Source organism: Podarcis bocagei (genome assembly GCF_964188305.1).
Source record: "Podarcis bocagei genome assembly, chromosome: 8".
NCBI lineage: Eukaryota > Metazoa > Chordata > Lepidosauria > Squamata > Lacertidae > Podarcis > Podarcis bocagei.
This window is the reverse complement of record NC_138133.1, coordinates 79,180,046-79,196,936: the sequence shown is the minus strand read 5'-3', so window position 1 is coordinate 79,196,936 and position 16,891 is coordinate 79,180,046.

The window sequence follows — 16,891 nt, the reverse complement described above, 5'->3', positions numbered from 1 at the left end:
TCCCCGAATATAATGCAGCTTTGTATGTTATTTCCACACATATGTGCATTTTCCCACTTATATGGATTGTTGCACACCTTGATTGGGTTGGAGAACGGCATCACAAGATTTGGAAAACAAAGAATTTCATTGGATAGCGGTTCTTTGGTTCGTGTACTTGTTTGAGAATTCATATTAGGTAGTTTCTCATTAAAATGCAAACAAAGTAACATTTCTCCCCCATCTCTAATAGTATGCAAAGCTAGTCAAGTTATTTTGCACCTCAGACAGGAAATCTCACAAAATAATAATTGTATTATTATTATTATTATTATTATTATTATTATTATTATTAAAACCATTAAATTTCCTAGATTCTCCTAGGATCTAACCCCTTTCCCCGCAAATCACTCCAAAAAAAGCAGAGGGGAAAACCTCTGCACTGTCTCTTCAGCGAGCACATACTTAGAGATCTCTCTGAACTGCACAGTAATGTGCTCTGAGCAACACATCTGACAACCAGGGAAAGAACAGAGCAGAAAACCCCATGGCAACCCACCAAGGACCGTGCTAATGCAACATAACCTACTTTTTTGCTGGGGAATACTGCGAGTTACGATAGCAACAGCGTACAGTCATATTTGCAAGCTCTGGATCTGCCATAGGAAATCAAGCTAATGCAAATGAACTGTGCCTGCCCTATCCCCGCTCTTGTTTAATACCGCCAGTTTAATATGGTAGAATGAAGGCCAAATCAGGGGCTGCTTACACAATCAACAAGTGTGCAGTTGCGACAGACAAAGCAGTGGAGAATGCCATGCATATTCGACCCCAGTCGCTTGCGCAATCTCTTCTCATCTGCAAGATCTGCACCTTTCACAAAGCACCCTCAGAAATGTTGCTTTTGCGTTAATGTGTCACAAAATCAAATGGCAGTGGGTCCTCACCTAACCCACTTGGTACTGGCTGCATCAACACACGGAAAGGCTTTTCTCGCCATTTTCGCATGCCCAGATGGCTGCATGTGTTACAACACTAATATCCCGTCTTTCCTATTAAGCAATGCCCGTGGCAGCTCACAACAAATTTCAAAAAGTAGGCACCATCACAACAACACAGCTTAGAAGATCAAGAGGCAGGAGAGAGAAATATATATCACTACCATAAAACTCATCTCCAGGGAGTCAATTAAAATAATTGGCTCGACAGGGCAAACACCTGTCAAAAACAGGAGTTCCAGAGATCCAGCGCTGCCACCAAGAAAATTTTCTCATGTTTCCCAGCCAGCCTCTTTTCAAACATTGGAAGGATATGCTGGAGGGCCTCCCCATCAGAACCTAATGAGCAGGCAGTCTGTTATGAGAGGTGAGAGTGAATAACCAGCAGCCCAGTCGGTTTTGAGCAATGGCACAGTTCCAAGGCGAGGCTTCAGCAGTACCCTGGACAGCTCCGTGCAGGGCTTAGGGAGGAGACTCTCTAAGAGCAAAACTCGGATGTTGCTTTAGCAGCAGTCATTCCCAGACTGAGCCTTAAGTAGGAACTTAGGTCTATCTCATTTGCTCCTTCAGCCTTTGGCGAGAGGAGCCTCTGCATACATAGGGGGCAGTCTGCTGTGCTTTCCTTTGGGAGGAAAGGCAAGATATAAATTTAATAAATAATAAGTCCTCTGACAAGAGTAGGGGAGACTTTGCTTCCCACTAGGGCTTCTGCGCTGGAGTCCTCTGTGGAGTCCAACACGATAATTCTTGAACCAGAGAGGCACTGGCTCCTCTCGCACAATTGCTTTTGAATGGTTATGTTCATCTGAGGACAGTTCCTTCCACCACTTTGAAATCCCCAGGCTCATCCCTTGAAGGAGCAGAATTTGAGCCCAGGTCATGACATCTGCAACTGTGTAGTGTGCAGTTATGCAGGCTACACGGATCCTCAGCGAAGTGTTCTAGTTCCAGCTCCGTAGTTCCAGTTCTAGAAAACTCGCTGCCCCTCAGTTGGAATCAGATGCCCTTTCTGAAGGCTGTGCCAAGGTACATTGTCCCCCATGCCTCACGGGATGTTATTTTCATGCAATATGTGTGGCGGCATTGGGGTTGTGAAGATACAGTGGTACCTTGGTTCTCAAATGCGTTGGTACTCAAACAACTTGGAACGCAAACACTGCAAACCCAGAAGTGTTCCGGTTTGCAAACTTTTTTCAGAAGCCAAATGTGCTCCGTTTTGAGTCTTACACTTCCGATTTGAGTGCCACACTTCCATTTTGAATGTTACACTGTTTTTGCTATTTAGTTTGCGTTTTTGTTTTTGCAGCTTTTTTGTTTTTTGTTTTTGTGACTGTGTGGAACCCAGTTCAGCTACTGATAGATTGATTGTGTGACTGCAGTACATTGTTTATTGCTTTCATTTTATGGATCAGTGGTCTCGTTAGATAGTAAAATTCATGTTCTAGGGGTTGGAATGGATTAACCCATTTTACATTACTTTCTATGGGAAAGCGCACCTTGGTTTTGGAATGCTTTGGTTTTGGAACGGTCTTCCGGAACAGATTAAGTTTGAGAACCAAGGTACCACTGTACTAAGCAAGAGCATCACCTCTAGTGAAGCATCTTCACTAGTATAATCTCAACCGAACCTTTACATAGCAGAGCCATCTGCTTACAGCCCAAATCCCACCCATCAGCTAAACAAGGAGAACCTGGCTAGGATTCTTAAGTGCTGGTGCCTCTCTTTGTGCCCTAGTAATACTTTCTGCCACCTCAGGAAGAGGATATAAATGTGAGTGAAGGGTTATTGGTGACTGGTGTGCTGACAGGGAAGAAGACATAGCATCCAGATAACTGGCCAATGAAGTAGAGCTGAATATGGAGGCTTATTCCTCATGGTGGCTTGCTTCCTAACATGCCTATCCGCTTTAAGATCACCACCTGCAATATCTGAGGATTTGGCAATGACAACTGAGTAGCACTTTGGAAGGCTCTTTGCCCACAAAGGACCTGAGTTGTGTAAGTGCACTACAAAGTGCTTTGCAAAGTTCACATTAGGAATGTAGGAACATTGGAAGCTACCTTGTACTGTGGAAGACCATCTAGTCCAATATTTCCTACACTGAATGGCAGTGGCTCTCCGGGTTTCTGGCAGCCCTTCCTGCAGATGCCAAGGACTGAGCTTGGGAACTTCTGCATGCAAAGGAAAGCTCTACCACTGAGCTTCCCATTACAAACAGCTGAAGAATAGAAAACTGAGATAACTGTCTCCAATTCCTGATCCTCATTCATCTTTCTGTTCCAAAGCTTATACCAGTTAATTCAATGAAAGCTTAAAACCCCAGCAAATACCGGTGGATGTAAAGATTTTCAGCTAGGGGGCCACTAAGCAGAAAATTTACAGCATGCACGAGAATTTAGGAAAGACCACATCAGTTAAAGCAACATTTCTTCTGGGTAACCATCCTTCCTTCCACAAGCAATTAGCCAGATCTTACAGAGAAGTTCAGAAGCCGGTCGAAATGGCAAGGCGTCGTCTTGTGTATTTATAGGGTCTTTTTAGAAAACTGTTTATGCCAGTGGACCTTGCAATAGCCCGTGGCAACGAATTCCAAGGGCCAATTACATTTTATGCAAGGCTCTTTTCCAGTCTATTTCTCGCACATGTTGGCTCATGATAAAACATTAAAATAACATGATACTAATCGTTTCGTGGGCTGGATTAATGAGCCGCAACCCCACCACCTGAGCAGCGAGTGGAATTTTCTCTGCCGGTCCTCAACAGTGTTTTCGCTTGCCTTCAGACGCTCCGTCTCGTTAGGTCAATTTCAGCCATGATTTGTCAAGCATTATTAAGCCATCAGTCCAATCAGGTCTCAGTGTCAACTACAGTGATTACTTCACAGCAGTTGAGCATTCTGAGACAGCTCCCTTTATCTAGAAGAGCGCAAGAGGAGTCCAGCAAAATAGAGACGAAAGTGTACTGTTTGAAGCAGTGGCTAGGTGCCCCTGGACTCTCACAAACAGGCTGTGAAGGTGATAACCTACTTTCCCCTCTTCCTTGAATCTGTAGCAGGAATAGCCTGCCTCTGAACCTGAATATTCCATTTTTAGCCACCATGACAAACCTCTGCTTTCTTCCTGCATTTATACGTTGCCTATCCGCCAAAGCCCTCGGACCAGTTTGCAGTTTAAAAACAACGGCTTACAAATGATACAAAGAGATTATTAGAAAAACATGGTGCAAATGATACAAAAGGAAAAAGGAGCCGGGGGGGGGGGAGAGGAAAAAAACAAGCATCTGATGGTGATTGTATTTACAGTGGTACCTCGGGTTAAGTACTTAATTCGTTCCGCAGGTCCGTACTTAACCTGAAACTGTTCTTAACCTGAAGCACCACTTTAGCTAATGGGGCCTCCTGCTGCCGCCGTACCGCCAGAGCACAATTTCTGTTCTCATCCTGAAGCAAAGTTCTTAACCTGAAGCACTATTTCTGGGTTAGCGGAGTCTGTAACTGATTTTAGGTCAGTATTATTAATTTTCAAATATATTTTAAGTACTTCCCATTTTGAAATGAATTCTTTCCTCGGTTTGTTCTTTAATTTTTCGGATAAACTATCTAATTCAGCATAATCAATCATTTTTGGACCCACTCTTGTCTTGAGGGAACTTTTCCACTTTTCCACATTGTAGGTATAAGAACCCTCGCTGCCACCGTTGCGTAGAGAAAAATATCATTAATTTTTTTGGGAAAATCTGTATCAATACTACCCAGTAAATATGCCTCTGGCATCATACAGTTCGTTTCAATCTTCATGATCAGGGATGGTTTGGGGCTTGGAAGGAAGCGAGGTGTGAATTCTCCCCACTTGAAAAAGGATGCCCAAATTTAGGGTTGGGTGCAGCCCCTCTTCAGCCAGGCCTCAAACTAAAGCCCAGAGGTTCTCAGGGATAGGTCTGGAAGGTGGGGCGGGGGGCTAGTGAGTGGGTGGGTGGGGAATCCGGTGAGAAATGCTCCTGCAAATTGCCTCTGCCCAATTTTCAGCAATTTCCCTGGCCTCTGCAGCTGCCTCCTGCATTCCAGGTCTTGCTTTGGGGTTTCCCCTGCCCTCGGCAGAAGCTGTGCAGAGGGTGTGTGTGTGTGCAGGAATGGGAAAGAGCCATCGCATGAGCTCACATCACTTTCAAGACAACCTATATTTATAGGTTTCTTCTCAGGCATTCAGTGCTTCCCAAGAAGTCTCACAAAGTAAATAAAAGCAAACCAAATCTGAGAATACGAAGGGTTGTCTCCAATTATGTCCTATTCAGAGTAGATCCATTGAAATTATGTTGGTTTTTTATATATATAATTTGGTTTAAAAGCATAAAGGGAGAATTCTCTGGGTGCTTAAATCCAGGTTTGGGGGCAAGTGCTCTTCCTGGAGAGAGACGCAAAGCAAAGCATGGAAATATTGGCTGTTAAAATATCTCCCAAGTCCTTTCCCACTTCCCTTCACATAGAAGGAGACCTTTCATTTGGTCAGTGGAAAATGGTTTACTTACAATCTCTTCAAAGGTCATATTCATGTGCTTTTCTGTACAGCAGCAGCAATTCCCAGAAGTCTCTGAAAATTGTAGCTCTGGGAGGGCAATATTGGTCTCCTAACAACTCTCAGCAACCTTAAGAAACTGCAGCTCCCATAATTCTTTGGTGGGGAACCATAACTGTTTAAAGTGGTATCATAGTGCTTTTTAAATGTATGGTGTGAATGTGGTGCTACTAACTGATGGTATGTGGAGCAGGTCTTCTCTAGCAAATCTGAAGACTGAGAAGGTGAGGTCTCGGGAAAAAAAGTTCTGATTAAGGAGATTTGGAAAGAATCTTCAAAAATGCACAATTGCTTCCTTTCAACTGACATCAGTCTTAGTACCCAAACAGAGCAGGAAATGTAGTTTACATGTGTTTTGAAGAAAGCTACAAGCATGCTATTTGTGGATAAGATGAAGGCAGAATTGGGGGGTGATACAGTTGGAGACAGACAGCTCACAGTTAAGTTCATCTGTGCAAGATAATGCATTCTTTGTTGACCCAAATCCTAATCCAAAGGGAATTAGCCTTACATAAGCAACCAGTGGAGCAAAAGAGGCTATTTGCTCCAGTCTGTTAAAGTACATCCCATTCAAAAAACATGTCCCTGGGTCAGAATTTAATTGCTTTCTGAAAAACCACTACATTGCATGGAGTTGCCCTGTAGGCAATTCCAAACATGTCGTTCTTCAAAAGGGGGAAATAAAAGTGGTGGTGTGGAAAAAAGTCTCTGCTTGGAATGTCTTTTTCTGTACTGTGTGTGACCTCACACCTGCTTAATCTATGCTCTCTACAAGTCCTTGGAAAACATCTGGAAACTTCAACCGGTACACAATAGTTGCACCAGGCAGCTGGTTGAAGTGGGTCATTCAGAGCACATTATACCAATCTGACTTTATTTGCAATGATCTTCTGTTTGGTTCAAGGCTCAATTCAAAGTGCTGGTTTTAGCCTATAGAGTCCTAAAACTATTAGAACCTGGATACCCTGGCCTGTCATTGCATCTTAAAAAGCAGAGACATCACCTTGCCAACAAAGGTCCGTATAGTTAAAGCTATGGTTTTCCCAGTGGTGATGTATGGAAGTGAGAGCTGGACCATCAAGAAGGCTGATCGCTGAAGAATGGATGCTTTTGAATTATGGTGCTGGAGGAGACTCTTGAGAGTCCCATGGACTGCAAGAAGATCAAACCTACCATTCTTAAGGAAATCAGCCCTGAGTGCTCACTGGAGGGACAGATCCTGAAGCTGAGGCTCTAATACTTTGGCCACCTCATGAGAAGAGAAGACTCCCTGGAAAAGACCCTGATGTTGGGAAAGATGGAGGGCACAAGGAGAAGGGGACGACAGAGGACGAGATGGTTGGACAGTGTTCTCGAAGCTACCAGCATGAGTTTGACCAAGCTGCGGGAGGCAGTGGAAGACAGGAGTGCCTGGTGTGCTCTGGTCCATGGGGTCACGAAGAGTTGGACACGACTAAACAACAACAACAACAAACAAACAACCCTGGCTTGAGTGCCAATTAGTTTCTGGGCTTGTTTTGACCTATAAAGCTTTAAATGGCTCAGGACCGCAATACCTCAAGGAGCACCTCTCCATATGAACCAACCCAGACCTTGTGATCATCTCAGACCCTTCTTTGTGTGCCCTCTCCATCAGAGGTCCAGAGGCCTTTTCTGCAGTGGCTCCCCATTTGTGGAACAAATCTGGGGGGGGGTCCTGGAAATTACAGACCCGTTAGCTTAATGTCTATCCAGGGGGGGGGGATATTAAGTTAGTGAATTAGTTGTGCTCCACCTCTTCTCCCAGGTGGTTCACATAAAAATTAAAACAGAAACAACTTAAAATACACAATAAATATAGACTGATGGAGCAGTATTGCTAAAGGTGGGCTGCTCAGGTGACATGACACACACCCCTCCACCTTGCTGATGTGGTCCGAAGCAAAGCAGAGCAATATTTTTGACACCAGCTTGGCTGCAGGAGGAGGTGTACAAAGTGCCATCCAACCGTCTTAGGGACTCCACTCTGTATTTGTGTAAGGTTTACTCCTAAACCTTTTCTCCAGAAGGTATCCTGCAAGGCAGTGGAGGTTTAGTATCAGAGTTTTCCTTCCCCTAGATGGATTACCTTCCCAGGTTGACGAGCCCCACTTGCCCCTCACTTCCCTCTGCAGCACATGCAGAAACCACCTTCTTGACCGTTGGACCCACTATTGATCTCATCGGCTCAATCTGCCAGAACCTATCTTGGTGTGCAACTCACTGAGGCTTTGAGACCCATCACTACCCTCACCTGGTTTAGCCAGCTAGTTGAAGCCATTTCCTGGAGTGTGGCCGCTGTTGCATGCTGACAGCTTATAGGAGCCACAGGTGAGAGCTGAGAGCAGGGTGGGGACCAAAGGTGGACAAACTACCCCTAACCCCAGAAGAAACATGCCTTGACCTGCACCAGAGGTAATATTCTTCCCCTAACAACCAATACACCCTGGCGGGGGGGGGTAGTGAGCCAGTGTGGTGTAGTGGTTCAGAGCGGTGGACTCGTAATCTGGTGAACTGGGTTCGATTCCCTGCTCCTCCACATGCAGCTGCTGGGTGACCTTGGGCCAGTCACACTTCTCTGAAGTCTCTCAGCTTCACTCACTTCAAAGGGTGTTTGTTGTGGGGCAGGAAGGGAAAGGAGATTGTTAGCCGCTTTGAGACTCCTTAGGGTAGTGATAAAGCGGGATATCAAATCCAAACTCTTCTTCTCCTCTTCTTCCCCCATCTGCAATACACACACACACATCAATCTATAATTAATTGTACAATGACTCTTTCTTTCTTTCTTTCTTTCTTTCTTTCTTTCTTTCTTTCTTTCTTTCTTTCTTTCTTTCTGTTGGTCAGATGGATATTCTGTTGAAGCTATCATAGGGAAAGGGATGCATGCAACAGAAGCCACAACACAGTCATTGCCTTTTAATATTATACAGCCCCCAGCACGGAAGAATGCAACTTCTCCTTGTGCTTCAGGGTTTATATAGGCCTCGTCTGTGTCCCACTTCTTTCTTTGTAGAATCACAGCAGTTATGTCAATTCCCATCTTACGTTCGTATAGGATTCCTTCATCCTGGATGAACAGAGAACGCCTTGAAGACTGACATTAAAGAGAGATGACCTCACCCGCTGCTAACATAGAGACTCAGTATAGCTGAAAACTGCCGAGCGTTTCATGGTTAGCTCATCTGCTGCACAGGGTTAGCAAGGATTCCATTAACAGAGGGTAAAAAAACCGGATTCATGCCCAGATTTCCAATTAGGATTTCCCCTGCAAATTGAAAAATAAAAAGCCATGCGTTTGCAAACCTGTCACTTCCTTACCAAGCACGAACGCACCCCTTAGTCATGTATTGTAGCCAGACATTAATTTAGCACCCGCAGCTGAGTGACACCATTGAATACAACCCATTTTGGGGGGGAAGAATGCCAAGATCGTTTTATAGTGATGGTGCTGTGATAGGAATTTTGAGGTCTTAGATATATGTTAAATGTTCATAAGTGTACCAACCAAGCACATACATAGATCAGCACAGGAAGACCAACCTGGAACCATTTTGATTCCCAAACTGTCCCAAACTGACCAAATGTTTTCTCTGCAAGGTCAAAGTGGAAAAGCCTCCCTTTTCTTTTCCTTCACAAATCCTGTCTTAAGGGTATGTCTATGTTTGAATAGGGTGTGAGCCTGTGACCTGGCCCAGGAACTAAGTATTTATCACTACAAAAGAATGGCCAGGCTCCCCAGGTAATCCAATCAAGTAACCTGCCAGACAGGAGATAAACAACAACAGGAGAAAAACAATATTCAAATTTCTGTTTTAGACTGCCCTTTCTGTGATGTAGGTGTGATGTATCTGAGGGGTGGTCTTAGGTTACACCCCTTCTGTGATGTATGTATGATGTTTCTGGGAGTGGTCTTGATCTACAGGGTGGCAATTTCAAAAGTCTTTATAATGCCTTGCACACCATTTTTCTGGGTCCTCCTCCTCTCCTGTGTGTGGGGGGAGCACCCTGCTGCAACAGATCAATAAAGATCAAGCTTACTAGCTGCTTTGCTTCTCAATATTCTCTGGTTGGCCTCTGTTATTTTCTCCTACCAATAGGGAACCTATGTAAGGACTCTATATGGGCTCTTGGATACCCCATAAGGGAAAAGGGCAATTTTTGTTTACAACAGTGCCTTTTGGCACTACCAGATATGCTTGTCAGAAATGACGACTAGCTTAATCTCAGCCCTGTATTTTCACTAAGATCCCCTTCTCTTAATTAGACCAGTGCACCCCAGCCTTTTGAAATCATGTATCACCGATACTGTTGAGAAAACTGTGGCTTTGCTAACATAGGTTTAGGTGCTTACATTGGATGCCCTGCGGGGGCCATTGCATTTCTTGGCACCAGCTCCCGCTGGAACATTTCCAAATGATGTTTATGTTTCTAAAATATTTGAGGCTGAAGGCATTAATCACACGAGCCATTAATCAATTAATACATTTGTCGCGAAATTAAAACTCGATCGTAATTCAGAGCGGCCTCTGCTGAATGGGAGTTCAAGCATAGGCATCACTCTTTATTTGAGCAATGGGACCAATCTAAACGAAATCGGGAGTGTGGTGGGGAGGATGCTTCAATGTACAAAGTGTTCCTAGATGAAGAGATTGTTTCTGGGATACACACAGACTGCAGGATCCATCAGAACTAACAAAACGGGTGCCCCATGCCTGGGGACTGACAGACAAAACGGAAGAGTCATACAGCTCTCAGGCGCTTCTGAGACTGATGGTGTTGAGATCTCTGTGTGCCTCCCCCACCAAACTACCATTTGCAACATCTGCATAGTGTTACACGCCACCCCCTGTCTCTGCCGAGTGGTAGCAAGATTTCAGGCGCTCGCCCAGGTTTATGTTTCCATTGGGAAATCGAGGCACAGCGGAGACTAGCGTCTTTAAGAAACATGGTTTATTTTGCACATATTTACACCTGGAGCCTTCAATGGAAGGGGCGCCTTGCACCCCAAGAGCATCTCTCATTGCTCCTCTCATAGTTTCAGCGAGCTTGCGTCCAAAATAGCAGACAGTCATGGCCCCCGGTCTCTCAGTGCAGCCTCCTCCAGCCAGCGCCACATGGAGTTCTCCCTACTTCTTCCTTCTTGTTTACAAAGAGAAAAGGGGGGAAATAAAAGAAAAAAAGGAAAGAGAGAGAAGAGAGAGGCATCACTCTTTATTTGAGCAATGGGACCAATCTAAACGAAATCGGGAGTGTGGTGGGGAGGATGCTTCAATGTACAAAGTGTTCCTAGATCATTCTTTTATTCCTAGAGAGAATAAAAGAAAAAAAAGGAAAGAGAGAGAAGATGAAGAAGAAAGGAACTTTTTTCACCCTTCTATCTTTTTTTATTATTATTATTCATTTTCATTTTTAACATTTATCATAATCATAATCCTTTTACAAATAGGATTCTAAAAAACCCCAAACTTTCCTCCACTCCTCCATGGTTTCCCAGGATATTCTTTTCAAACTGATTCTTATCATATTCTCCATATTTTCTTAAAACTCAATTTTTATCATAGTTCTCGCTTCTTTGCAAGTGTTTTTAAAATCCTGCCAATGTTTTCAGTTGTTTACATCGTTCTTTCAAGTAACTTAAAAAAAAACCCCATTCTTTATTAAATTTACAGTGGTACCTTGAGTTAAGTACTTAATTCGTTCCGGAGGTCCGTTCTTAACCTGAATCTGTTCTTAACCTGAAGCACCACTCTAATGAGGCCTCCCGCTGCTGCTGTGCCGCTGGAGCACGATTTCTGTTCTCATCCTGAAGCAAAGTTCTTAACCCGAGGTAATATTTCTGGGTTAGCGGAGTCTGTAACCTGAAGCGTATGTACAGTAACCTGAAGCATATGTAACCCGAGGTACCACTGTATTGTCCTCTTGATCTCTGATTTTCCCAGTCATTTTTGCCCATTCAGCATAGTCCATCATCTTTATCAGCCATTCTTCTTTTGCAGGTAAGTTGTCCTCCTTCCATCTTTGGGCAAGTAGCATCCGTGCAGCAGTTGTAGCATAAATAAATAGTCTCCTCTGATCCTTAGATATTTCTGGACCTAAAATTCCTAGTAAGAAAACTTCAGGGTTTTTTTTTACAAAAGTTATTATAAACATTTTTTTCAACTCATTATAAATCATTTCCCAATATACTTTTGTTTTGTTTTTCACCCTATCTTAATCTTCAATTCACATACGGAGATGTGAGTCTTCACAGCTCTCACCTGGGATAGCTTCCACCTTTCTCAGCCTCTCACCCTGAGAAAAAAAACACTCCAGCTGTCACACAGGTCCCTTCCAAATTTAAGAATGTTCTGATGCTTCCAAAAACCAACCTGGCAGGTGAGCCTACCAACAGCTCCCTTACTGTTTGGGCACCACTGGAATCAGGGGGCACCCCTTTAGAAACTCACTTTACTTATTTAAGGTCCAAAGCGCTATGCATTTCATGTGCATCTCAGAAAGCAGCACCCTAAATATCAGTGCAACTGTCAGACTCGATGGTCATCTGTTTGAGTTGCTCAAATACCGTATCTAAAAATACCCTTAAAAGCTGTGCATTGAGAGAGGCAAGAAACTCGATGCAGGACCAAATGAAAAGGAAGAATGTCAGAGCCTTGGGGGATAAGTACAGCAGAGATGGGCAGAGGGAGGGGAGAGGCGTGCATAGCCATAGACGAGCGATTCTCAAGAAACACCAATCTTCCCTTTTCTTCCTTACAGCGGTTCTCCACACATGTTCCTCTGTGATTGAAACAAGGCAGATGAGAACAGGGCCAAAACAGTTAAAATGGCAGCTCAACAGGCAAAATGGCACCCATGATACGGTAACAGCAATTAAGGGCTGCTGGGGAAACAGCAAGGAGAAACATGGAACCTGGGTTTTTAAAACAGAATCATAGAATTGTAGACTTGGAAGGGACCCCACAGGTCATCTAGTCCAACCCCCTGCAATGCAGGAATCTCAGCTAAAGCATCCATGACAGAAGGCCATCCAACCTCTGCTTAAAAACCTCCAAGGAAGGAGAGTCCACCACCTCCTGAGAGAATCCAATCCACTGTTGAACAGCTCTTACTGTCAGAAAGTTCTTCCTGATGTTTGATCTCCTAACTTGAATCCCTTGGTTCTGGTCCTAGCCTCCCATATGACAGCCCTTTAGATATCTGAAGATGGCTAACATAAGTCTTCTCAGTCTCCTCTTTTCCAGACTAAACATACTCAACTCCCTTAACAGTTCCTCATAAGGCTTGGTTTCCAGACCCTTTATCATCTTGGTTGCTCTTCTCTGCACACTTTCCAGCTTGTCCATGTCTTTCTTAAATTGTGGTGCCCAGAACTGGACAGAGTATTCCAGGTGTGGTTTGACCAAGGCAAAATAGAATGGGACTATTACTTCCCTTGATCTGGACACTATACTTCTGTTGATGCAGCCTAGAATAGCATTAGCTTTTTTTCTTTGCTGCTGCAAATAGGTTTGGAGTTTGGAGACTGCCAAGGGAGTCATATTCAGCCAGGCCTGAAAGCATGGGCCCATGGATTCATTTGCTAGAAGTAGCGACTGGAAGAGGATCTGGGGTGCTAGATGGAGATTGGGAACTGGGCACTTGTGGTCCTCCACATGTTTGTTGGACTACACTTGCAGCTTCCCTGACGATTGGCCATGCTGGCTCAGGGGAAGCAATGGGAGATTTAGTCCAGCAACATCTGAAAGTTGAAAGGTTCATCCCCCCTGAACTTCAGATTTGGGCATAAGTTTAGGACTAAAATCTTATGGCAAGATTTTCAGGGATGGGGAGCTTAGGATGCAATGGATCTCCAGCTCAGCTAGGAGGTTCCTGGCTCAGATGGGCTCAGGTGGGGTTAAGTCCCCAATCCCAGCTCAGCCAAAGACACGCAGGTGTTACTTGCTCATCCTAGCTCAGCCGAGTGATGTCAGTCCCCCAGTGAGACCAGAGAGGGGGTGGTTAGGCTCTTTCCCAAGCCTGTAAAATAAACCAAAGTTCATATACTAACTACAAACCATGATTTCGGATCATGGCAGTAAAGAAATCTTTGTCTCAGAAGCAGGTAGCCCTACGTTCTCTTTGCTTTCTGACTCTACTTTTGCCTTAGAAAGGCTAATTCGATATCCTGTAATACTGTGCTCTGTCATTAGGTGTCACCGTTTTCTCTTTTACGTTGGTTCTGAAGGAGTGAGAATGACCTGGGTTGGTGATAAGCTTTTACTTCCACTTGGATCTTCCAAACAGAGTGCCACACAAATTGGAAGAGATAGCTTATGTTTGCTTTTTCAAAAATCGTTGTGTGAAATAAACCTACTTGGTAACAACCACTTTGTGCTACAAAAAAAGGGGATGAAGATCAAAGTTGAAACAAAATAAAAAAATTCCTTCCAGTAGCACCTTAAAGGTAAAGGGACCCCTGACCATTTGGTCCAGTTGTGACCGACTCTGGGGTTGCAGCGCTCATCTCGCTTTACTGGCCGAGGGAGCCGGTGTACAGCTTCCGGGTCATGTGGCCAGCATGACTAAGCCGCTTCTGGCGAACCAGAGCAGCGCACAGAAACGCCGTTTACCTTCCCGCTGGAGCGGTACCTATTTATCTACTTGCACTCTGACGTGCTTTCAAACTGCTAGGTTGGCAGGAGCAGGGACCGAGCAACAGGAGTTCACCCTGTCGCAGGGATTCGAACCGCCGACCTTCTGATCGGCAAGCCCTAGGCTCTGTGGTTTAACCCACAGCACCATCCGCGTCCAGTAGCACCTAAGTTTGTTCTTGGTGTGAGCTTTTGTCTGCTTGCCGAAGTTTCGTGTTCTGAAGAAGTGTGCATGCACACGGAAGCTCATACCAAGAACAAACTTAGTTGGTCTCTAAGGTGCTACTGGAAGGAATTTTTTTATTTTGTTTCAACAACGGCAGACCAACAATGACCTGAAGATCAAAGTGTTTGCATTCTAGGTTGGTTATATCTAAACTAGGAGTCAGCATTTGGAAGTCCCAAGGCCAAAGCCAGCCCACTTGGATCTCCATTTACCATAGAGGAACGCGGGGGGGGGGGGGGAGAAGAGGAAATGGCATATGTGCAAACTTGACTTAGGAACATAGCAAGCTGCCTTATGGGAGCTGGATCTTTGCTCCACCTAACTCAGTATTGTCCACGCTGACTGTCAGGGGGAGGGTTCAAGCAGCGGTCCTACTTGTGGTGGGAGCTGAACCCGAGACCTTCTGTATTCCAAGAAGCTCTCTACCACTGAGCTATGGCCCTTCCTCTGATTTGCCACTTTGGGCTTCATTTTCAAAGTGGACCTGCAGGGAATACAGCTATTGAGTAGTGATTTTTTTTATTATTAAAGATTTTCTTGTTTTACAGAAGTATGTGTAATGTCTCTCGTATTTTTCCCATGTAACATTTTTACAAATCAGTTTCATTTGTTGAGACACTAGGAAGAAAAGGGGTGGAGGGGGGGATGGGGGTGTTTCTATTTTGCTTAATGTATGTAGGGTTTGGTGTCAGCGTTACTCGTGCCGGTTCTCTGCTGTTCACTTGTGTTCCTTTGGTGGTGAGAGAGGTTGGGGTTGGCCTAGGGTGTGGTTGTTCATTTGTGGTTGGCTGTGGTGGTCTTTGTTTTTGTGTGTGAGTGGGGTGGGTGGGTGTTTTGGATCAGGTTAGCCATATTGATTTGTATGCTGTTGGTGGATTATTGTCATTGTCTTGTTGGGCTGTGTGTGTGATAAAGGGGAACCATACTGGGGCAAAGACGTCTTCTTCTATTTGTCCCCGTGTCAGTTTCAGTTTATTGGTTAATTTTTCTAGTAGGGCTGTTTCCCATACTATTTGGTACCATTGGTCCATGCTTACTCCTGACAGGTCTCTCCAGTGTCTGGTTATGGTGTTTCTGGCTGCTGAAAGTAGGTGGGTTATGAGTGCTTTGTGGTGTAAATGGGCATTGTTGTCTTGGAAGATGTTTAGTAGGGCCAAATCTGGGGTGATGTCTAATACTTGCTTAGTTATTTTACATATTTCTCGTATGGCTGTTGTCCAGAATAGTTGGATTTTGGGGCACTCCCATCACTATTGAGTAGTGATTTGAAGTTTATCACGCTGCATCCTCCAGATTCATTCTGAAGTCCAGACGATCAGCCCATTTCAAGTTTGCAAATCGGAGGCGTTCCATGGGTTCTCTTGCCTCTCTGTGGGCCTTTTGCCTTGATTCCTGTGCATGCCTTTGCAAGAGATAATCTGGCAACTTTTTGCTGGGTTCTTCATTTCAGGCTGCACAGCCTCCCTTTGATATGATAAATTATACGTGCTGTTAATTACCTAATCCGGTGTCTAGACTACTGTTGGCATACTTTCATTTGGGCATTGCGTATCTCACACTTATTTCTGTGTGTGATTTATCTTGTTGCGAGTTGCGTGGGATGTGTCTCAATATGCCCCGTGTGGAGCATGTGGTGGCAACTGCAAATCCATGTAGCATGAGTAAGAACTGGGGATTATTCAGTTACTCTTTTCCGATGAATCTCCTTCCAGTTCTGCATCTCCCCAGATCACAGTGGAACGTTAAAGACATTAGCCATGAGCTTGGGGATGTACGCAGTGGGAAAGAGCTGTCAGATGCTTCCCATAGTCATCATCCCATGTCTTCGTCATCATCAAGAGCAGAGAAAACTACAGAGCGCCATCAAGTCTGTTTTCTATATGTAAGACAGTTCTTGGGGGTCATTGCGGACACCTCAATAGAGCGGTCAGCCTAGCGCATGGCAGCTGTGAAGATGTCAAATGCCATGTTAGGGATCATTAGGAAAAGGAGTGAAAATGAATCTTCCAATATCATAATGGTGTTATAAAAATCTATGGTGTGACTGCACTTAGACTGTTATGTACAGTTCAAAAGGGAGATTGTGGAGCTGGAAAATGGTTCAGGAAAGGGCAACCAAAATGATTGAGGGGATAGAATAAATCCCCTCTTGAGGGGTGGTTATAACGTTTGGGGACTTTTGGTTTCGAGGAAAGTTGAGTAAGACAGTGCATGATGGAGATGCAGAACATTATGGATGGCATGGGAGAGTGGGCAGAGAAAGGCATTTTCTGCCTCTAGGACCGTGATCATCCAATTTAGCTTGGAGGAAAGGTAGGATGTAAACATTCTACAGTGGTACCTTGGTTCTCAAACGCCTTGGTTCTCAAACGCCAAAAACCCAGAAGTAAGCGTTACGGTTTTTGAACGTTTTTCGGAAGCCAAACGTCCGATGCAGTTGTCAGCAATTGTTTCTGGGGCACCTGCAC